Source organism: Momordica charantia (genome assembly GCF_013281855.1).
Source record: "Momordica charantia cultivar OHB3-1 chromosome 5 unlocalized genomic scaffold, Mcharantia_2.0 BLBB01000005.1, whole genome shotgun sequence".
Classification (NCBI taxonomy): Eukaryota; Viridiplantae; Streptophyta; class Magnoliopsida; order Cucurbitales; family Cucurbitaceae; genus Momordica; species Momordica charantia.
Window position 1 is genome coordinate 13,196,330 of NW_028275163.1, and position 24,816 is coordinate 13,221,145.

Consider the following 24,816-nt stretch of genomic DNA (forward strand, 5'->3'; position numbering starts at 1 on the left):
TTAGTTTCCATTTTAAAACTAAAGATGATAGATTTTATATATATTTCATTAGAAATGGAAGCTACTTGAAATGAATCTTCTAACTTTTTCCAATGCTTACTTATTGTGTCCCCACTACGCATTTGGCACATAACATTGTCTGCCAAGTAGAGGATGATCATGTGTCACCCTATCCATTTATTTAAGATCATCCTCATCTTTGCTGACACTCATTAGAATCTTTGTTGAATCCATAAGGACGTACGTAATCGACTCTGTGTTGTCTCACCACGACCATAATTTTGATTTCTAGAGACCGAAGTCTCCTTTCTGATCAAAAGGTTCCAGATCGAACTTATTACTCATCCTACACAAGAAAACAAGGTCAGGCAATATCTTGTATGAATATCATAATAATTTTCAAAATATTAACAAGAATTTACAAAATATTAATAACACTGTAAAATTCAAAACAGTACACTTTTTAGGCAATGAAGAATGCAGATTACAGAATGAGTAGCATACCAATCTTTGATACCAATTGTTACGAATTTATACAAATTGCAAAACCATTTATCCTCTTTAAACAACTTCTTTGAAGCCTAAATAAGAATTTACATACACTAAATATAAGGTGATTATGCACAGAAAAGTCCCAGTAAATTTTCAGCACTTAACAAGAATGAAATAGAGAGAATCAACACAAGGATTATAGTGGTTCAGTCCGAAAGGACCTACATCCACTTGCGAAGATTAACACTCTACAAATCTATATTATTATCAAAACAAATCATGATATACAATAGGTATACAACATAAATGGAATCAAAGAAAACAGAAACTACAACACAATAATATGAGAACCAATATTTGATTCAAGAATGCTTCAACTTAAATTATTGGAGGAATTTGAAGGATCAAACTCAAATACGATGTAAATCTATCCGAGAACACTGAAGAACCAAAAAGATAGAGAAATACTGTAACGCCCCAAAATTTTACAACACTCATTGGGTAACGTTGTTAAACTCCCAATTCAGCCTTCTTCCTAGTAAAGAAATGTAACGCAACAAATACAAGAATTAAATTGTAACAACCAGTATTTTCTAATACGGTCATTCTGACAAAATGCGGAAACGTAACTTTCAAGAAACCTTAAGAACTAAAATTATTCAGCGGAAGCAATTTCTTTACAGAATTTTTCTAAACTAACTTAACTAAACAGGAAGACGACTTTCAAACTCATGCCAGTACGCTAAACTTCACCTTCTACCAGAATGATCATTCAATCTTTCATCTGAAAAACATTTAGGAATACAAAGATGAGTACAAAAATACTGAATAAGCAATTTCCATATCGAATTTCAAAACTCATTTTCCTTTCAAAACATTCGTAAACAAAAATACGAACATATCAAACTTTTAAAGTCCTTTAAAATATTTAATACAATTTTCAAAACTTTCAAAACAACTAGATTTTCATAAACAAAAGTCTTCAAATAAGATAAAATTTCCGGTCAATCAAAACAAGCTTTCATTCTTTCAAAACAAACTTGCATTTATTCAAAACGAACTTTTAATTATTCAAAACAATCTTCCATTTATTCGAACCAAACTTTCTTTCGATCAAACTTCAAATCCTTCAAAACAAACTTTCTTTCAATCGAAACTTTCAAAATTCCTTCTAAAACATTTGGTACAACTTTCAAACATTTGAATAACTAAATCGTTAAAACATTCAAAACAATCTTACATTCATTCATACTTTCAAAATCAGAGTGGAAGCTTGCATTATTTGGATAGTCAACAGAACATATGTGGTTACCTGTCCGTAACACCATCAATCAGAAGCTTCTATCAGAGTTGTCGAATTAATATCGACCAGAATAGAGTTGTCGAAATAATATCGATAGAACAGAGTTATCGAAATAATATCGACTAGAACAAAGTTACTTAAGTGTGAGGTCATGTGAGTGAATAACACACACATGAATCTTCATTCCCAAGGAATGCCAGACCATAAAAGTGCTTTCCCACAAATAAGCCACAACATAAATCCATCAATTTCAAATTAGGTTACTACCCCAAATAAGCAAAACGTTCCTCAAAACAAAATCATGGCATATCCGGATAGCTCTATCAAATCAATCAAAATATCAGTTTCAAACCTTTAATAAATAAATCTAAACAAAACTTTATCAAATCATTTAAGAATACTTCAAATACTTTGCAAATAAACATAATTTCAATTGCCAAATTAGTTTTCAAATCCATAATAAAACTTGAATTTCATATGCAAGATATCAATTTCAAATCGTCGTATCAAATCCAAAATACATTTTAGTTTTTGAAATATGACAAATCACTTACAACACTTTTCGAAAGGATATGGTAAATTACTTACAACACTTTTCGAAGGGATACGGTAAATCACTTACAATACTTTTTCGAAGGGATATGACAAATTACTTACCTCTTTCAGAAATCCTACGAATCTAATTTACTTCTTCCTTGGTAGTTGTCAACTTAGAGGCCCAGAAATAACTAATATCCAAAATCAATTCTTAAATCCTATCCAAGGATTTAAAATTCAACCAATTACTAACCCAAATCTTATCTACCCAATTTTCCAATTCAAAACACTTTTTTATGCAAAATAATTAGGAAAGTATGGATTTGGGGCTACAAAACCAGATCTGAAAACTAGGCTAAAAAGCCTCTAAATTCAACAATAACAAACTTTAAAATCACAAGAATCGATATAAATCAATACGAACTAAATTTACAAAAAGTTTCTCAATAAAATCAACTTAAAAACCTTCTAAACAATTGAAAATTTGGAGATTTTAAATCTGAAAAATTCTCTGTTTTATAAAATAAAACTTCCAAGAAATTTCCATAAAACAATTAACAATTTACTAATTTTTATAGGAAAAATCAGATCTAAAAATCGTATCGAAAACCTTTAAAACTTCATAAAAACATATAATTTTTCATGTAAAAATCATAACAACAAACTATAATTTATAGGATACAAATAGGTAAACTTTTTATGCAAAAAGAGCCTCAAAATAGCCTAAAAACAATCTCATAAACAAAAAGATTCAAACCAAAAATTATGGAAAATTTTTAGGGCAAAAGTCCTAAAAATCTTTTATTCTAAAAAACAAAGACCTCAAAACTTTTCCTAATAAACTAAATTAAAGAATTACAAATCAAGAAAAATAATGTAACGCCCCGCGTTCTCTGACTCGTTTATTTTAAGAGATAAATAGTGTCTTTGGATTTTTCCCTAAGTTGATAACTTTAATTCTTGGATCTTCTAACTTCAGAATTAAGTTTAGTTTCATTGGATTAAGATAATTTAAGTTCTCGACCGTGTAGGAGATTTTTAGTTAAATCTTAAATTCAGGGGTTTTAGGATTTTCCTTCATAAATTCTACTTTTCTTTGAATTATTATTCTTGGGTCTTAGAGTTGAAGTTAATTATTTTATCTCGAATTATTGTGAGTTTTATTTTAACTACTAACGTGAAATTTCGGGTTTCTTGTTTTGGGCCGTTAGAACTATTTGAAAATAGAATTCTAGTTCCCTCTAGCCCATGGGCTTTCCACTAGAGTTGGGAGTTGGGCTTTTCATTTTTAAAAACTAATTAAAAGGATTCATTAAAAATTGGGAATGTGGGCTTTTTGGTTAAAAAGCAAATTAAATAAAATAAACATAAAACAAAGAAAACCCTAAGTGACCTCTCTTTCCCCCTCCTTCTCCTTGTAGCCGCCCCCCCCCCCCCCCCGATTTCTTCTTCCTCTTCTTCCCCAAACCAGCCGCCGCACTCCCCCGATTTCTCTTCTCCGGCGACTCCACGGTGGCGGCAACCTCACGACTCAGCGCCTCACGGCGCCACGGCAGCAAAATAGCTCGAGCGGCCGACGTCCTCTTATTACGCTTGTTTACATGCGTAAAAAGAAGGTTTTAGATGCTGTTTTTACTATGTTTTAACTTTGTTTCGGACTTTTTCTCGGTCGTTTGAGTTCCAATTCATGCAAAATTCGTATATGATGGTTTGTGGTTGGCTTATATTATATTTATGACATTTTAGGACCATTTGGGAGTGCAAATTAATCAAAAGAAGCAAAACGACGGAAAAGTACCTCAGGAGGCGCCAGGCGCCTGGGAAGCCTGTAGAAAAACTTGTTTTCTTCCAACTTTGCCCTTAATGAAATGCGTCTTCCAATGCGTTTTGGTGGTTCCAACCGATGCATACGTGTAGAAGAAGTGTTCCACTATCAGTTTGAGCACGATTTAGTCAGTCAAGGATGTTGGAAATGGGTGATTCACCATCGTTTTAGGACCTACCTAACCAATTCTGCACAGCTATAAATTCCAGCAGCTTCTCCACCAAAGTCATCAAGCCTTGCTTCCTTCTCTTGATCATTTTTAGTGTTTCTTTGTTGCTTTCTAAGTACTTTTGAGTTGCTTCCATTAGTTGCTTTTGGTTTTTAAAACCCGAGCACTTTACATTCCTTTATTGAGCTTTGTTTTGTTTCCATTTGTACTTAGTTATTTTCTACTTATTCAAATATATAAAAATCCAGCACTTTGCTTATCTTCCCTTTGCCTTTACTTTATTTTTAGTTAAGAGAGTTGTGTTTTTGGAGGAAAGAGCACGTGACACTCCCCCTTGCTTGAAAGAGAAGGGCGAAGCTCTCAATCCCGATAAAAACTCTCCGTTAGTTAACTTTTGTTGTTCACACATGCATTCCAATTTCAACCATTTTACTTGCTGTATTTTCTTCAATATGTCTTTCTAAATTCCCGTCTCTAGCCCGGTTATGGATAGTTAGCCTTTTATTTCTAATAAGGGTTGCTAAGAAGTAGTGGTTTTGCTTTCCATTCATTGCTCAACATGTTTTCCCCAAAAGTTAGGATTTAGAGAAGGCCACTGTAAGTCTTAACAAGTCAATACTGAAAAGGTTGCTTATTTGCATTGTTGAGTGGTTAAACCGAGGAGAGGAGCGCCTTAGACATAAGGGTTTCGCTTAAGTAGCCTAGACATAGGACCTTAACCCGAGGTTGCGACTATTTCCATCCTAAAACTAAGATATCTCTCATAATAGACATATTAGGGAATGTCTTAGGACTTTGAACTTGCTTAGACATAAGTCAAGTGAAAAGCGTAGTCGTTGGTTCCTAAAGTAAAATGCATATCGTCCTTAGCATATCCTTGATTCTTTGTTGGCTAACTTGAAGTAATTCAGGCTAGGTTTTACCATTATAATATCAAATCCCAAATCCAAAACCATTATTTGTGACCACTTCCCATTTTACAAAAATCACTCATTTCAACGTTCACTATTCATTAAAACTTTAGAGTTTTGAAATTATTTAGAAGTCCTTGAGGATCGATACTTGGATACTCCATCCATTTTATATTACTCTGACAGGTGTGTGCTTGCATTTATAGAATTGTTACCACGCTTATTGCGTGTGTTCAGCATAACGCCAGTCATCCTCCTACAGCAGCGACTGGAAGCCTCGGCCAACGTCGACTTGCGGTGTTTCTCCAAGACGAGCGGCCCTCCACGAGCAGACCCGACGCCCTCCGGCGACAGCGGCGACTTCTACACCAGTTTCGCGGCAACTCCGGCGTCCTGCACCAGTTTCGTGGCGGCGCGTCTTGGTTGCGACGGCCTCGTGTGCGACAGCTCCTCCTGATTGGTCTACACCAAACTCGACGACCCACGACCCACAGTGTTGTTCTCTTTGCGTGCAACAACTTCGATGACCCCGAACCCAACGGTGGCGATGCTTATTCCGTGGCCAGCACACGAATCGGCGTCTCTAACGACCTGTGCTATGGTTCTGATGAAAACATTGGCGGATTGGTGAGGATTTCTTCGTTCCAACAACTTTTGACCCCTACCCACAGTCAACCGACGCTCAACTCAAGATACCCACTCTATTCGGCATTGGTTCGGCGCTGACCAACCTCAAATCGGACCCCAAGTCAGCGTTACCCATCACTTTTTGGCGTCGGACCAGCAAGCTTTTGGCCTTTGGAACTCGATTTTGGGAACCCGAACCTCCTCGACGTCGACCCATTCCTTACCCAAGAGGTTTTATGGTGAGATAGTAGGCAACGGATCATCTAAACTTACTTTCGATGCAAACTAAGTGTTTCTAGTATGAACTCTAATCAAGTTTGGATGCTTTTGGATTTAAGAACCCTTCGACGAGCTTAGTAGCAGTTTGGGACCTTGTGTAAGTAGTTTCTTACTGGAGGGATTGGTTGTTGTGTGTTGATATGATATGGTTGTTCGCTCGTGTGCCCATGTGTGATACTTGCATGTTGCTTGTCGTTGTTATCATTTAGTAAACGTCATTGTTGATAAAACTTTTGATATATATCTTGGGAAAATTATGTAGTTGTGTGAATCAATTGTAGCCAGGTAATCTTGGATGACTATGATTGAATTGTTGTCATGTTCTAATTGGTTTTCATGATGAAATTTGTATACCAGTACTATAATCTGTTGTTTCGAAAGCATATTGAATATTTATGAGAAATCGGTTGTGTTTGATGTATGCTGGGTACTTATCGGTTATATTTTGGTTAAGTTGTTGGTTGTGTCTTTCTGTGAACGATGCCTGTGGGAGCTGTTGGATCATGCTGTACTATTTTAAATTGATTGGTCTTTACATATGATCACTTTGGTGTATCGCATATTGGACTGCTATGAGATTGGTGATGCATGAGGCATGGCGTAGTAGCAAGTAGAACTCTTGTGAGAGTTTTGAGACATAATAAAGTAAGTAGACAAGGGGAGTGTACGTGCATTAATGTATGCCAAATGGTCTCTAATGTGCTGATTTTTGTGGCGTTTAATGCTGATTTTGTTACGTCATTGTGCTGATTAATTCTCGTTATGTTAGTCGACATACTTGGAGTAGTGTTGGATGTTTGTCGATGAAAATGGTGAGATTTCTGCTTTGCTAAACTGTTGAGTATTGTTGTGGTAATGTTTGTTGCCTGGATATGCATAAATTGTTCGGCGGGTTTTGTGAGTTATTATACTTAGTAATGCTTGTTAAATAATGATGTGGGATATCAAGCATGATTGGGCTGTTATCTCATTATTAGAAAGTTGTCTATGTTGTGGAAGCATGCTGAATTGTATTTGTGAGTTGGAAGATGCAGGGGTAGTGGCTTAAGAAAGTATATAGTAAGACTCTGGTGAGAGTTGGATTCTTGGAGAAAGTGAATGGGTGAGTGTCAGGGCCTCGAGTATAAATGGTCGGGGGCCGATACGTCACTAATTGGGTATCGAGGCCTCGGGTAAAAACGGTCGAGGGTCGATACATCAATATTGGATAAGGATGAGTGTCGAGGCCTCGGGTATAAATGGTCGAGGGTCGATGCGAGGAATCTTTTGAAAGGAACACTATTGGGGCCTTGGGTATAAATAAATGGTCAAGGGCCAATAGATGGTGAAGTCATCGGGGCCTCGGGTATAAATGGTCGAGGGCCGATGGAGTAGTGTCGGGGCTCTGGGTATAAATGGTCAGGGGCCGACTCTACTCGAAGGAGTTAACTGTGGAAGGCTAGGATAGCTGTGATAAGCGTAGAGGTACTTGAGATGTTAGGGAGACTAGAGGTTGGTAGTTAATGTGTAAGGATGAGTTTGACATGTACGGTACATGTACAGTTAAACATTTGCATAAACTGCTTATTGTGATATGTTTCTATTTATTCAAAGCTTGAGAGTTGTGATAAGCATGATATGTTGATTCTTTAATAAGCATTACACGTTGTTTCCTTCATAAGTATGTTGTTTGTGCGTGACCATTCACATAAGGGCTGCTTACTGAGTACTGTGGTTGTACTCATCCCTCTTTTTCCCCTCCAGTTCGCAGGTATCGAGCTAGCTCTTGGGATGGTGATGGCGAGGAGGAGGCTTGATCGGAAAGACCATTAGCTATGTTGCGTGCAATTAATTTCTTTTAGTTAGGATAGTTGTGGCTATTTAATCGTGTAGTTGAGTTGTTAGCGGTTGGTCTTGTTTAGTTTTATGGTCTAAAGGATGTTGTAAGGTTGCCGATTCATTATTCTTTTTTGAGCATTAATTTTGTTAGCTTCTTGAACTACGGATTGTAACCTACTTAGGATATTTATGAATACATTTGTTTAAGTTGATCGTACTTGAGTTAGTTTTGCTTCATTATCATTCGAGATGTTAATATCCATTTAGTGGATGGTTTATAGTTAGTAGAGGTTTCCTTGAAGGGTTTGGTTGATGTGAAGTCGGTATTTAATGGTTTATCTGCATAGGATGTGAGTTTCTCTTAAATCTTTAGTGGTGTTGTTATAATTGTTCAAGCTCTCGTGAGTGTTGCAAATCAGAGTAGCGCAGGAGAAGCGTGGTGGATTTATTGCTTAGTATTGTTGTGAAGACAATTCTCTTGTTTATGTGAAAAATTTTAGGTAGTCTTAGTAACGGTCCCTGTTTGGAAATGGTGAAATGCCTGGGGCGTTACAAATAAAACCAAAACAATGAGAAGAAAATCTTACCGATATTTGAGAGAAAATACCAACACTCTTCTTCTTTTCTTTTCTTTTTCTCTTTAAGAGAAAACTAGGTCTAACAGTTTAAGAAAATAAAACCTAGGGTTTAAGGGCTTTTATAATAAACCCTAATGAATCCTTATTTAAAAAGGATAATAAAAAGATAAAGATTTAATAAAACTGTTTCTTTCTAATTTTTTCAAATTCTAAGAACAAATTATCTTTTAAAAATAATTTTTAAAACAAAACGTTTATCCTTGAGAAAATAAAAGAAAAAAACTAAAAAATAATAATTTAAATATATATATATATTTATATATATATTTTCGGTTGTTACATAAATGGAACGATTCGTACTTCTAACCCATTTTCAAAACAAAGGGTCTGCCCTCAGTGGGCTAAGGGATCCATATGTTAAGAAAACCTATTGTTCGTCCAATAACCAAAACAACGAATAATCTCAATAAGTAATATCAATAGTCCACCTGGAATGGGAACAAAGTAATCTGTTTTGCAACAACAATAGTAATAATAAATAAAGGACAAAAGAAGACGAAGACTAGTCTACGGCCAACAACCAATTCCCATATATCCCGACAATCGAATCACCCTCAACTATCCTAGACTTGAGTGACACAGCCTAGGTGGTCCTTCCACGGTTAAACCTCCCCATGTCATCACCATGGCCAAGGACTTGGTCTGCACCTGAAAACAAATAATGGTAGACGAGGGTGAGTATATAAAATACTCTGTAAGTAGCCCTCACTAACTATATACAAACAGCATGCTCAAAGTCACAACAACATCACAAGAAAACAAAAAAAAAAAGAAAAAAAATAGAGATCGACATCATTAGGAAATAACGTGTAACAACACCCTCACATGCATCTCAAGTAACAAACAACACACGAAACTTCGACCACGAAGCCCTCTAGACTCTGGCCCCTCCAAAATGCTTCTAACTCGTGCTATCAGGTTAGTCCTCCAAGTCTAATTCTTCGAATCGTATTGGCCCTTGCCTCTTTGTACCCAAGGGTCCGACACTCCTCCATAGAAGCTTGGCATTCGAATTTGACCTTTAATTTTGAGGCCTCGAACTGTGCATTGATCATTGGCATTTATCCCCAAGACCTCGACGTCTACTAGGCATGTTGGTCCTTGACCGCCACCACATCAAGACCCAACACTACTCATCAATAGAATCAGCGTGCCGACCCCCGACCTTTGTACCCAGAGCCTCGACACTCATCTCTACCAAAGTTGGGGTATCGATCTCCAACCTTTGTACCTGGAGCCTCGATAACCAATTAGTGGCGTGCCAGCTCTCTGGCCCAGTTACTCATCCACTCACTCATTATATCTCGAAACTCTCACAAGAGTCCTGCTTGCTACTACGCCATGCCTCCTGCATCATTAATCTGATAACAGTCCAATATGCTATACACCACAAACAGAACCGCCAACCTGTTCTATCGCTTCAGGCGATTTACATAAAATTGAAACAACTAACAAGTCCATCACATCAAACAAGACACACAAACATAACAACTAGCCTACTCTTCCACATTTAGACGATTCACAAAAGGGGAACAATTACATGTTTTCCCACTTCAGACAATTCACAACCAACCTCTTCAACTCATCGAACGGGCGGTTCACTTTCGTTCACAACCCAAATTGTCTTCCAACATATTTTTCAGTATACAAAAGGAATGTAACTCACAATTCTCAACTAATTCGTACACGTCTCCTAACTCAATAATTATCAGCGCAGGCAAGTACATGCATCGAAGGTTCCGAATAAACTGTATTTAACTCAACTTAAATACTTCCAACCATAATCAGCAATTTCCCATGGTTACAAACAGCAGTGATGGATACAAGTCATGTACATATCTCAAATAAACACAAAAAAAATAGGAACGGCAAGATCCCGTCGCAGCATCGTCCTCAGTACTGTGTCCAACAATTAAAATAGCAAGAGAACACATTTATAACAAAGAAGGCAGAGGGAATAATATCTATCAGCACACATCAACGCACGCACACACCACTGGAACTACTTACACACTGCTACGCTCCTAACCTCGCGTTGACTCAAAACCTATGTAACAAAAGACCAAAAACCAGCCATCAAAACGAATCTCCAGCCATCGAAACTGGTTAAAAGGGGAAATTGGAAATCTGTTACCGCGAAATCGACCTCGTTTAGATGTGGGTAACCTTGGTTAAGTTCGAGTGGGTGTGGATTTGAGTCAATTGGATTTCAAACGGTCAAGTGTAGGTGGTAATGCTGCAAGGCAAGTTGCTGCAAGCGTTTTCGCAACGAACAGAACACACTTACTGATATTTACGCGGCTGTGAGGCGTGTAGAAGCTGCAGCCGAGGTCGTTAACCTCCACGAACGCCTAACAAGGATGGTGCGCCGCCGGAAAGCACCCAACGTCGCCGCTACCGCCGAAACGACGCCGCCGCTGCCACAAAACACGTCGCACGCGTCTGTTGTTGTCACCGGAGAAGAGGTCGCACCGATCGTCGGGTAGGAGAGCTCGTGGCTGGGCGTCTGGAGGAAGGAGGAGCGTGGGCGGTGGCTCACGATTGGAGAGGAAATGGGTTCCTAGGGTTCCCTAGTCTTTTTTTCTTGTTTTCTTTTCTTTTTCTTTTCTTTTTGCTTTACCTCTAAAAAGAAAAAGCCTATTTACCCCCCTTTGACAAATAGAGCCCATGGGTAAAAGAATTGAAATTTCTATCTTTTTTTTTCTAGAGATACGCGTTAATTGTCTTTTCATAACGAAATTAAACGTACAAGCCCAACGGGCTAGAAGAAAAAACAAAAAAAAAACCAAAAACAATTACTTCGTTAACTAAGTGATAAAACTCACCACCACCACCATACCAATTACAATAAGGTAATATAATTTAAATACTTCAAAATAAATTTTGGACTAAAAACTCATGGCTAGAGGTAAATCTTACCTGAGTAATGCGGGGCGTTATAGACTTCCCCCCTTCAAAAACTTTCGTCCTTGAAAGTTCACTGAGCAAACAACTCTGCATATTTGGCTGAGATCTCATCTTCCCTCTCCCAGGTAGCCTCCTCCACTTGGTGATTTCTCCACAGGACTTTTACCAAGTCAACAGTTCGGTTCCTCAGCACCTTGGTCTCCCTGGCTAAGATCTCTATGGGTACTTCCTCATAGCACAAGCTCTCATCTAACTGTAATGGTTCGGGATCCAATACGTGAGAAGGATCATGTACATACTTTCTCAACATGGACACATGGAACACGTTATGCACCGCAACCTGAGTTGGAGGCGGAGCCAACCAGTAAGGAACTGGGCCGATGCGTTCCAAGATATCAAAAAGACCAATGTACCTTGGACTGAGCTTCCCCTTCTTACCGAAACGTAGGACTCCTTTCACTGGGCCACGTGAAGAAAAACGTGGTCGCCGACACTAAACTCCAGCTCTTTTCTTTTATTATCGGCGTAACTTTTCTGCCTGCTTTGGGTCGTCTGCATCCTTGCTCTAATCCTTCGAATAGCCCCATCAGTCTCTTGCACCAGCTCTGGTCCCATTATAGACGTAGTGGTGGTGCTCTGGCTAAGATCTCTATGGGTACTTCCTCATAGCACAAGCTCTCATCTAACTGTAATGGTTCGGCATCCTTACTGCTATTTTCAAAGTCAACACCCAACCTAAAACTAAATGGGTGTCTATAGTAGGACTCGGAAATCATAAATACATTTTCTTTAACTCTCATTGTTTTTACCACTCTTTTCTTTCTAACACAAGTATTTTCCCCACTCTTATTTTCTCTCAACAAGACTCTTTTTACTCTTTTGCAACTTTTGTCTTTTTTTTTTCCTTTTTTTTTCTTTTTTTTTCTATTTTTTAAGTTAACTGCTTTTCAACACTTTCTTTCTTTCCAACTGACTCTTTTTCAAAAGAAAATAGCATGATTTTTCAAATATAAATAACACTTTATCTTTCTGAAACAATGACTGACACAACGACTGTCCTCCCCCAAACTTAAGAGAGACAGTGTCCTCACTGGGAAAAGACTTTTGCATCTGATGAAAAAGGCTTAACAGTAAAAAGGACAAGGACTTCCTATATAGGGGCAAAGAAAAAGCTTAAAGTTTGTAAAGATCAGAAAGACAGAAAAGAAAATGAGTTTATCACATAAACGAAGGAAATAGCGCAAAGCTTAGTCAGGCATAGAACAGAAAACTCAACAATCTTTTAGAATCATCATTGACAGGAAATCACATGCACAACACAGATGCTTCAAAGTAGGCATGTGAAAAGCTAAACTAAGGTTAAGTGAAGGCATACTTTAAGTGATCAGAAGATAAACGATACTAATTTATACATGCTTCAACTGAGCTCAAAACATAATCAATACAAAAAACATACGTAGTAAGGCTAGAATATGTAAACGACGTCATTAACCAAAAGAATAATACACAAAAAAAATAGCAAAGAAGGAACCTCCCCGTCATGAAGTTGGAGGTTGTGGACTAGGATCAGTGTCGGTACTAGAAGATGGATGACCAAGGATAGCAGCTAGCGCTGGAGGCCATGAAGGTAAAACCGCAAAATCCAACGAAGCCCTCAAGTTGTAGATATGTTGCACGACTTCTCGAATTTGATCTCGCAGATGTTGGTTCTCCTCTCGGAGACGACGGATCTCCGATGTAGGAGACATCCCAGTACCTTCCCTTCTTTGTAGCGTATGGGCGATAATTCTCCGAATATTATTCTCTTCCACAACTGGGGCATCTCTCTTAATTTGATCCGTAGGGAGCTGCACACCTTGTCGCAAGCATAAAGAAGTGACCAAGCGTGGGTGATAAAGCTTACCACGTGTCCGGTGGGCACACTCATGGATACTGGTATTGATCAATTCTCCATAATTCACATCTATGCCCTTTAGCATGGCATAAACCAGCAGGGCCCTATCCTGAGTGACATGCTCATCATGCTCCGTTGGCAGAATTCTGTTTTTGACTATATATAACCATCTTGCAGTAGCTAGTGAAACATCCTTGGGTTTTAGTCGTACCTTGCCATGAGTAGTCAAATCCCAAGTGGCAGAGGGCTTCTCAACACATTCTAGAGCCTCACTGACATCTTATTACCCACAGCATCTCTGATATTCTTAATGTTGAAGGTGTAGTTGATCTGATTGGCATCAAACCTTATTTCCTTCCCACGCACTATGGCTATATGTGACTGGGGATGGACAGCAGCGTAGAACTCTCTGACTAACTCCAAATCCTCACATTGTATAGGCTGAATGAGTGGTCTCCATTCTTTATCTCTAGCGGTCTCCCTCCAATCATCAGGCACATCTCCTAGATTGAGGTCGAATCCCAATTCTGTCATAATCTTACGGGATTTCATTAATGAAGTGCGAGTGGCTAAATTTGCCGCGTTCCATTGCGTCTCGACCTCCTCGCCCTCGGACAAGTTTAGTTCGATTGGATCAACTGGCCCAGGTGCCACTACCTTCTTCTTAGCTTCAGCTGCTTTAGCTTTCGCAGCTCTCGTTTTAGGTTCATTCATGGGCACTATCGGCTTCTTAGCCTGAACTGCACGACGTTTTGAAGTCTTTGTCTCCCGCCTCTTGTATTGGAACATTTCCCTTAACGTCTGCGTGTCCTCAGGATCTTCTTCTCTGGTAGGTTCTTGAGTATTATTCTCCCCAACCTTGGATCTACTTGTCTCACACTGAAGCGGGTTAACTGCATTAGAAGGAATAGTGTGAGCATCCCTTACCCCTGGTAGAGTGGCTGTCGGTGTGACATACTCATCCGTTGCCAACGGAGTAGATCCAGTTGCCCCAGTAGGCAACTCTTGGTGACTACAAAATGCTCCTTCTGTAGGTGTATCCAATGGGGAAGGTTCCTGAGTATCTGTTCTCACCACTTCGTTCTCGGTATCCTCTGTTTCCGGCATATTTGAACAATTGCCTCGTGAAACCAATAGAAAATCATCATTACCATCTCCCGGTGTAATAATCAATGGAGATGAATAAAACTGCTCCTCATCCCTGTTCTCCATAGATGAATCCTTAGGCGTCAGACGCCTACTACTCCCATCTTCCGCAATTTCTGGGTTCGTCATCACCTCCTTGCCCTTCCTCTTTTGCCCTATCGAGACCCTAGGCTCTAGCCTCTGGCTATGGCTCTTCAAGCTCTCCTCCATGCTCAACTCCTGCATCCATTGGCATATTGGTTGGGATTGGCATCCTAAGAGGCTCTAAGGGTTTTAGGTGTCCCAGGTTGAAGGTACTCAATATGTTAGGGTTCAATTGGGGTGCTTGAGGTCCTCTTTCTAGGAATGGAAGTTGAGGTGGTGGGGGAACCCTAGGTAAAATCATCCCATAATTTTGTGGAGGTACCCAATTACCCATTCCATAATAAGGTGGAAGGTTAGGAAATAGAGTAGATGGGTTGGACATTCCATAAGGATGAACACTAGCTGGAATTTGCATTTGGGACAAGGGAAAATGATAGAAAGGAACCGAGTTAAACATAAACGGTTGGTACATACCCGGATTGATCATTGGAGAAAGTTGTTGAGAATTTTCAGCCCTAAACTCACTGTTTTGAGGTATATTAAGGGTGGGTAGCTGCTGAAAATTTACATAACCATGTGGAGGCATCGTAGGAGGTTGTGTAGGAGCTTGGGAAGGAGAAGTAGGGAGTGAAGTGTGTTGAGAAGAAGAAGCCATAGAAATAAACAAAGGCTGGAAATGTCGTCTTCTTCTTGGTTGTGGCCGAAATCGAAAACTATGGTGGTGAGGGAGTGGGTTTTTCGAAAAACAAAGGGGAGGAAGAGAGTTGTGTGGGTTTTGGTGGAGGTGCAAGGCTTAGGCAATGGGTCTATTTAAAGTTTTCCCCAAACTAAATCCTAAATGGAAAGGGATTGAGATTTAAGTTTAACTACGTTTCCTAAACCTAAAAGGAAAAAATAAGTTTGAATTCCAAATAGGATTAGGGAAACAAGAATTGAAGTATTTTTTAGTTTAAGGAGAGATTTGAAACTTAAATCACAAAGGATTAATGTTTGACCCAAAATAAAACCCATAAAAGTCGAAAAATGAAACCCAAATCACGAAGGAAGAAGAGAAGAAAGAAAAAAAAAATTGAAACGCTGGGAAAACAGGGCAGGCGCCAGGCGCCTGCGTAATTTTATTTATTTATTTTTTTTCAACGTTTTTTTTTCTCTTTTTTTCTTTTTTTTAACGTTTTCAAGAACATTCTTAATAAGCAAAACTTTTTATGATTAAACAAAAAAAAATAATAAAATGTAAGATACAAAGACTTCCTTCCTCTACTTTTGTTCTTTCAAAACGGATAAGAAGGAAAAACATTTTTCGCCAAAAATTTATTGTCCTAAAAGTTGAATAGAGGTTTTTCCTCTATCCACTGGTTCTCCAAAATATGGCTTAAGTCTCTGCCCATTTACTTTAAAAACACTTCCCTTAGAATCAACTAGATCCACTGCCCCATATGGGTAAACTTTAAAAATTTTAAAGGGACGAGACCATCTAGACTTAAGTTTCCCAGGAAAAAGTTTCAACCTAGAATTGAATAACAGAACCAGATCACCTTCTTGAAGATTGTTCGGTCGAAGACGCCTATCATGCCACTGTTTAGTTTTTTCCTTAAACAGCTTAGCATTCTCATAAGAAAATTGCCTGTGTTCTTCTAATTCCAACAATTGTAACGTCCTCGCTTCACCTGTAGCCGACAAATCAAAATTTAATTTCTTAATAGCCCAAAATGCTTTATATTCTAGCTCAAGAGGCAAATGACATGCTTTTCCAAAGACTAGCCTATAGGGGGACATGCCGAGGGGAGTCTTAAATGCTGTCCTATATGCCCAAAGTGAATCATCAAGCTTCAATGACCAATCCCTACGGTTAAGATTTACAGTTTTTTCTAAAATATTTTTTATCTCCCTATTAGATATTTCGGCTAACCCATTCGACTGAGGATGATATGCTGTTGCAACCCTATGACGCACATTGTATTTAGCCAGCAACTTTTGCATAGACCTATTCACAAAATGAGCCCCCCCATCACTTATCAGACAATGCAGGGTTCCATAACGCGTAAAAATGTGCTTTTGCAGAAAACAAATGACAACTTTAGAATCATTGGTAGCAGTTGCAATGGCTTCTATCCATTTCGAAACATAATCTACTACTAACAATATATAAAGCTTACCATTAGAAGATGAAAATGGACCCATAAAATCTATACCCCACACATCAAATATTTCAATCTCAAGGATCGGGGTTTGAGGCATTTCGTGGCGTTTAGATATATTACCTGTCCGTTGGCATTTGTCACAAACCTGGGCAAACTTATGTGCATCTTTGAACAGAGTGGGCCAAAAGAACCCACTTTGCAAAACTTTGGCTGCGGTTTTGTGTCCTGCAAAATGTCCTCCATATGGAGACATATAACAAGCGTCTAATATCGCCTCGTGCTCTTCTTCTGCTACACACCTGCGTAAGATATTGTCAGGTCCTAGCTTATATAAAAAGGGTTCATCCCAACGATAAAATCGAACTTCGTTTAGAAATTTCTTTACCTGTTGCTTGTTAAACTCATAAGGAACTATTCGACTTACCAAATAATTTGCTATATCGGCATACCACGGAACTGAATCAACTCGCAAGAGTTGCTCGTCAATAAACTGTTCACGTATAACAGTTCCATCATCACAGAGTTGGGGATTCCAATTTAGACAGGTGATCAGCAACTTGGTTTTCAGTACCCTTCCTGTCCCTAACTTCAATATCAAACTCTTGAAGTAACAAAATCCACCGTATCAAACGTGGTTTCGCATCTTTTTTAGCAAATAAATATTTTAAAGCAGAATGGTCAATAAAAACAATGACTTTTGTGCCTATCAAGTAAGACCTAAACTTATCAAAGGCGAACACAACTGCTAACAGTTCCTTTTCAGTAGTAGTGTAATTGAGTTGTGCACCGGTCATAGTCTTACTAGCATCATACACAGGATGCAAGATCTTGTTTTTACGTTGTCCTAACATAGCTCATATTGCATAATCACTAGCATCACACATGAGCTCGAAAGGTAAATCCCAATTAGGTTCGATAATTATAGGGGCTGAACTTAAAGCAACTTTCAACATTTCAAATGATTTTAAACAGTCATCATCAAAAACAAATGGTCTATCATGTTCTAACAATTGACACAAGGGCTTAGAAATTTTAGCAAAGTCTTTTATAAAGCGGCGGTAAAATGCCCCATGTCCTAAAAAACTTCTAATCCCTTTAACATTCGTGGGAGGAGGTAGCTTTGAAATGATGTATATCTTTGCGTGGTCTACCTCTATTCCTTGCTTGGAAATTTTGTGACCCAAAACAATACCCTCTTGTACCATGAAATGACACTTCTCCCAATTTAGGAATAGGTTTGTTTGTTCACATCTCTCCAATACTCTCTCCAAATTAACTAAACATGCGTCAAAAGAATTTCCAAAAACAGAAAAGTCATCCATAAAAAGTTCTAGAATATTTTCTACCATGTCAGAGAAGATGGCCACATACACCTCTGAAAAGTCGCGGGTGCATTGCATAATCCAAAGGGCATTCGCCTGAAAGCGAACGTACCATACGGACACGTAAATGTTGTCTTCTCCCGGTCTTCTGGAGCAGTAGTAATTTGATTATAACCCGAATATCCATCTAAGAAACAATAGAAATCCTTACCTGCCAGACGGTCGAGCATCTGGTCAATAAACGGTAGAGGAAAATGGTCTTTCTTCGTTACCTTGTTGAGTTTGCGATAGTCAATGCAAACTCTCCACCCACTCACAGTTCGGGTTGAAATGAGCTCATTTGAACCCGAACTGTGAGTGGGTGGAGAGTTCGGGTTGAAATGAGCTCATTTGAACCCGAACTGTGAGTGGGTTGAAATGAACTTTGGTACACACTGTACTGGGCTTACCCAGCTGCTGTCGGATATTGGGTATATAACACCGGCGTCAAGCCATTTAAGAATTTCTTTCCTTACAACCTCTTTCATCTTCGGGTTCAACCGCCTTTGACTCTCAATAGAGTTCTTAGCATCTTCTTCCAATAAGATTTTGTGCATGCAAAAGGCCGGGCTTATCCCTCAGATATCTGCTATCGTCCATCCAATGGCCTTTTTGTGTTTCTCCAAAATCTGCAATAAAGAATATTCATTAGTAGGTGATAAATTGGAAGCTATAATAACTGGTAAAGTGTCGTTATCCCCTAGATACGCATATTTCAAATGCGAAGGCAATGGCTTCTGCTCCAAAGTGGGTGGTTCCACTATGGACGGAAGTAACGACTTGCATTCTTCTTTTTGTATTTTTTCAACAGGATTAGTCACATCTTTCGATCCTTCTGCTATCTTATCAAGCTCTTCTTCAAACTCTGTAACTAACAAGTCATAAAACTCATCAAACATAACAGGATTCAAGCTAGTTATAGCAGAGCACTCTTCAAAGTCTCCTGGTAATTTCATGGCGTCTAGAATGTTAAATTTAACTTCTTCATTATTTACCCTCATTATAATTTCTCCCTTCCTCACATTAAAAACTGTATCCCCAGTGGCTAGAAATGGTCTTCCTAAAATAATGGGAACGTCTAAGTCTGCCTCGCAATCTAGAATGATAAAGTCCGTAGGGAAAATGAATTTGTCCACCTGGACTAAAACATCTTCTATCTTTCCCTCAGGTCTTATGATAGATCTATCTGCTAGTTGGAGGGTAACCGTAGTAGGTCTAGCTTCTCCTATGCCTAAAGATTTGAAAACTGATAATGGCATAAGATTAATGCTAGCGTCTAGATCACATAATGCCCTGCCTAAGTTTTTTCCTCCTATGGAACATGGAATGGTAAAACTGCCAGAATCGTTACATTTCAAGGGTAGCGGGCTGCCTACATTTTGTCATGGCTACCAGTTCATACTCTCCTATCTTTTTCTTCCTAGAAACTATATCTTTCAAAAACTTAGCATAATTTGGCATCTGTTCTAGAGCATCTACTAATGGTATATTTATATACAATTGTTTTAAAATATCTAAAAATTTTCTAAACTGGGAATCATTATTTTTCTTAACTAATCTTTGTGGAAACGGGGGAGTAGGGGTAAAAGAAGGTTGTACCTGTGGAGGGACACTCGGGGTGTCTTCATTACCTTTTCTAATTTTTTCTTTTTCTGGTGTTGTTGGATTTTCTGGTATCTTTACAGTTGGTTCAGTGGACGGAATCTGTACATCTGTTGTTGGCATTGTTTGTCCATCATATGCCAGTCCACTTCTAAGGGTGACAGCTTTGAACTGTTCTTTCCCTTCTCGTTTTGGTAATTCAGTATGGCCTGGAAAAGAACCTTGTGGTTTATTCTTCAATTCATTGGCGAGCTGTCCCAATTGGGTCTCGAAATTCCTCATTGATGCCGCTTGGGATTGTATCACTGCGTCGATTTGGGCCATGTACTCCTTCATCATATTCTCAAGATTTGAGTTGTTATTTTGAACTAGTGGAGTCTCTGTTCTCTGATTGTACTGCTGTTGCGGTGGCGGGATGTATTGCTGTGTAGGTGGAACATAGGGCTGCTTGTTCTGCTGGCTCTGCCCTTGATTAAAACCGCTCGAACCTCCTTGGCCTCCCCATGAGAAATTAGGGTGGTGCCTCCAACCTGGGTTGTAGGTGTTCGAATATGGGTTAAAGTTCCTATTGTTCCCATGTCCTACATAAAAAACGGAAGCAGGGTTATGTGGACAATTATCATAAATATGGTTTTCACTGTAAAATGAACAAATGAGATCGTTGACTTGGCAAACAGGGGCAGAAGTGCAATAATCTGACTGCACAGGTTGTATCGGCGTGGCTAATGGATTTTTATCCCCAACGCCATCTCTTTCAGCCTCTGATTCATTGTAACCATCTCTTTTTGCATCGAGGTCACAATGTTCAGAGCCAAAACTCCAGCTGGATCTTGTTTCTTTGGTGCTGCCTTAGATCTTTGCGAACATCATAGTTCGTTGTGTGAAGCTAAGTCATTTAGGATGTCGACTATCTCGTTGAATGTCTTCTTTGTAAAGGCTCCGTTGGCAGTATTGTTTAGCATCATCTTAGTAGGATGATCTAAACCTCTAAAGAAATGTTCTATCTGGATGCATGCCGGCAAGCCATGGTTCGGACATTTCCTGATTAGTTCTTTAAATCTTTCCCACGCCTCGTGAACAGGTTCACGATCATACTGTCTAAACGAGTTGATCTCCTCTCTGATATCAGCGTGGCGAGTAGGTGGGAAGAATTTTGTTAAGAACTTCTCCACTAACGACCCCCACGTGGTGATGGATCCCGGTGGAAATGCATTGAGCCATGCTCTAGCTTGGTCCTTCAAAGAAAATGGAAAAAGTGTTAGTCTAAGAGCATCGTCTGTTATACCAGGTAATCGAAATGCATTTGCAACTTGAATGAATGATTTCAGATGATCGTGTGGATCCTCATGTTCCTGCCCTCCAAAATGTCCAGTTGTTTGCAACATTTGGAACATCATTGGTTTAAGCTCAAAGTTTGCGTGGGCTGGAATAGGGTTGACTATCCCTGAATCAAAGTTCTGAAAAGCCGTGGCGACATATTCTCGCATTGCCACGTCTCTGTTGTCCGCCATCTGGATATGGTTGAATTCATTATTTCTTGCGTGATCCCTCATATTACCGTTAACAGTAGGTGGATCAACCGGATCACGAGGTGGAATATCTGCCATTGATGTGCTCGTACTCTCTACCTCACTTTTAGGACTGATTTTACCTTCTCTCTCTTTTTGCTTTTCTAGTTGTTTTCGAAGTCTTTGCTCCTTTTGAGTTTTTCGAAGGGTCCGCTCAATTTCAGGGGCAAGGGGTAGAAGAAAATATCTTGTGCTCATGCACTTTAACTTACCCTTGTGAGATAAACGACCAAAAATATAGAACAAAAACGGTGGATGGAAATTACACCCAACAACAATTCAAAAAAAATAAAAACTAAAAGAATTTGAAAATAATTTTTAAACTAAATTCCCCGGCGATGGCGCCAAAAACTTGACTGGCGTTTCCAACTCCTTTGACTGACTAAATCGTGCTCAAACTGATAGTGGAACACTTCTTCTACACGTATGCATCAGTTGGAACCGCCAAAACGCATTGGAAGACGCGTTTCATTAAGGGCAAGGTTGGAAGAAAAACAGTTTTTTGCAGCCTTCCCAGGCGCCTGGCGCCTCCCATGACGATGTTTCCGACTTTTTGCTTCTTTTGATTAATTTGCACTCCCAAATGGTCCTAAAATGTCATAAATACAATATACGCCAACCACAAACCATCATATATGAATTTTGCATGAATTGGAACTCAAACGACCGAGAAAAAGTCCGAAACAAAGTTAAAACATAGTAAAAACAGCATCCAAAACCTTCTTTTTACGCATGTAAACAAGCGTAATCACTCATTATTAATATCTTGCTTTAAATAAAAGAAACGGTTTATGCATATTCTTGAGCTAACATGCAACGTACATGTCAAACCCAAGCCTCACATCATAACTCGCTAGTTCCCTTTCCTATTCCTTGAAGACTTATTCCTTTGAGTCGTATCGACTTCTAACCTTTGTACCGAAGGCCAAAACCAATTGGGTTAAGTGTGGGTCAATGTCGAGTGAGTGTGGCATTGTAAAACAGAGTCCGAAAAGCCTCGAACTTGCTGGTCCGATGCAAAAAAGCGATGGGTAACGATAATTAAAGTACGAATAGGGGTAGGTCAACACCGAATCAATTTTAGAGGGGGTGGGTAACTCAAATAAGGCTTCAAATGGTCTGGGTAAGCGTCGAAACTTATCGGAATGCTACTGAAGCGCTGATGTACGCTTCGGGGAGGGGCGTTATCATGAAGCCAAGCTTTGGGGTCACTACAACGCTCCGTTGAGGTTGTAGGCCGTCGTTGGTTGTTGAGCTTCTGTAGATCTATCTTGGCATTATCGTGAAACCAAGTGTCGACGTCACTGGCCCTGTGTTGACGTTGTGGCCTGCCGTTGGTTGTCGAGCTTTTGCAAATCTATCATTCGCGTGTTTGGGTCACCGACTAAGGTTGTGATGTCACGCTGCCACTACAAAGCTATCGGAGCCGCCCCTCAGAGCTGAAATCGCTGCTGCCACTGCTCAAATGCATCGTTGGAGGAAGCTGTGTTCAGATCTGGTACCATGGGTGATGGAGAACGCGTTGGTGTGTGCGGGTTGCGCTGTATAAGTCGAAGAGAGACGGCCGCATAACCATGGAGTCCAGTTTGTCGGTCGCCAGCCTCGAATGATCGCGCTATTGTCGATTGTCGCAGAAAAGCGCGTTGGTCAGAGGAGCAGTAGGTCTGAGCTGTCGTGGCCATACCGGTCGGTGGCGGGTTATCGGAGACAAAGGGGGGGGGGGTAGGTGACTACCGACGAGAAGAAGAAGAAGAAAGAAAGAAATGTAGGGTTTGTTCCCTTTTGATTTCTTTTTGTGTTTCCTTTTTCCTTTTCCGCTTTTTACCCAAAATAATTATGATGTCAAAAACAGTTTTATGATCCAATAAATAGGGTTTTCTTTTCCTAATCCTGTTGTTAGAAGGAAACTCTCTTTAAAAAATGGTTTGGAAACTACTAAAAGATAGATTAACTTAATTTTCAAACCCAATAATAAAATCCAATAGAAAAATAAATTTCCAAATCTTTGAATTAAGATTTAAATAAAATGTCTTTCCAAAATTTGAAAACTTAATTTATCTTACACTTACGAAATTAAACTGAAATTCTAATTTACCAAAAATTAGAACTTCCGAAAGAAGAAAATCCAAGAATTTAAATTATCCAAATAGAGAGAAATCCAAAGGCACCATTTAAATCTTAAAGTAAAATAACTCAAAAACTGAGGGCGTTACAGATTGAATCATTCAGGACGGTTGGTAACCTCCATAAAATAGCTAACATTGAAGTAGAACTTCAAAATTTAGTCAAAAAGGTCATAATGGTACATATGAAGATTGATGGGATCGAATCCCCATCGCAAGCGATTGATCGCTTGTGATTCAACTCGGTTTAGAAGTTATACATTACTAGGTTTAAACATTTGAGGAAGAAGATGACTTCCATTTGAGGACCGAGAGCAACTGTTCTTCCTCGAACATGGAACTTAGTGACAGCACGACACTTCTACAAGAACCCAAGAATGGCCACCACCACGAAGTTACCTTGCTTTTCGCTAAGATTAAGAACCCGGATTGCGGGATCCTGTTTCTTAGAAACGGAAAAACCAGGAGTGTTTAGAGATTTGAGATTACGTAACCTCCCACTCTCCACCTCACCACTTCCCAGCAAAACTGCTTGGGAGCGGTTAATTAAAGAACTAATTTAATTAATTAATATATTTATATATATAATTATATTTAATTTAATAAATTAATTAAATCATTAATTAAATTAAAATGATTTTAATTTAATTAATAATTAATTAACTAATTACATCAACATAATTTATTAAATTAATTAATATTTGAATTATATTCAAATATTCATTTCCCTCATAACCTATAATATTTAATTTGAATTTAATTCACATTAATTTTTAACCTATAATTTTAATATGAATCTAATTCACATTATTCTCTCATAATATATTTTATAATGCATCATCATATATTATATTAATCGTGTCATACACAATTAACTCAAATTCCCTTTAATTAAATTTGAACAATTACGATTTTGTCCAAGACTTAATGTTCTTAGTTACCCTTTCCGAGCTAGCAAGAGAACCTAATTGACCTATAGACTAGAACCTCAAACGTTAGGAGATTAATTGGTTAAACTCATTAACCACCTTAATCAACATACATTAACTATGGGTTACTCCACCAAAAACCCGCAGCTGCACTATTCTCACTATAGAATAATTATGCGTCCATAATATCGACCATTAATAGCAAGTCAATCATTCACGAGTGTTTCACCCCTATGTTACATCTTGTACCTTAAGTACCACGGATACGTTAGTGAACAACCCGATTATGGTCCGACCAGTAACTTGAAGTCCCTCTCGGGTCAGTGAGAATGTGAGGCCCTTGTTCAAGTCCCAGAGTTAGCACTAAAGGGAAAACCCATCTACTCCCCTAAAGTCAGGGAGGAGTGAATTCAATCTTGTGAAGTTATGTTCCCAGCTCCCTACTCGGTCTCGTCCCCAAAA

General features: G+C 38.9%; 1 non-coding gene across 1 annotated transcript; it reads left to right on the plus strand.

Annotated features, from left to right (window-relative positions):
* The first annotated feature begins 20,754 nt into the window (after positions 1 to 20,754).
* On the plus strand, positions 20,755 to 20,861 carry LOC148211357 (small nucleolar RNA R71). Its single transcript, XR_015791110.1, has one exon. It is a non-coding gene; the product is annotated as a small nucleolar RNA R71 (small nucleolar RNA).
* Positions 20,862 to 24,816: the final 3,955 nt, after the last annotated feature.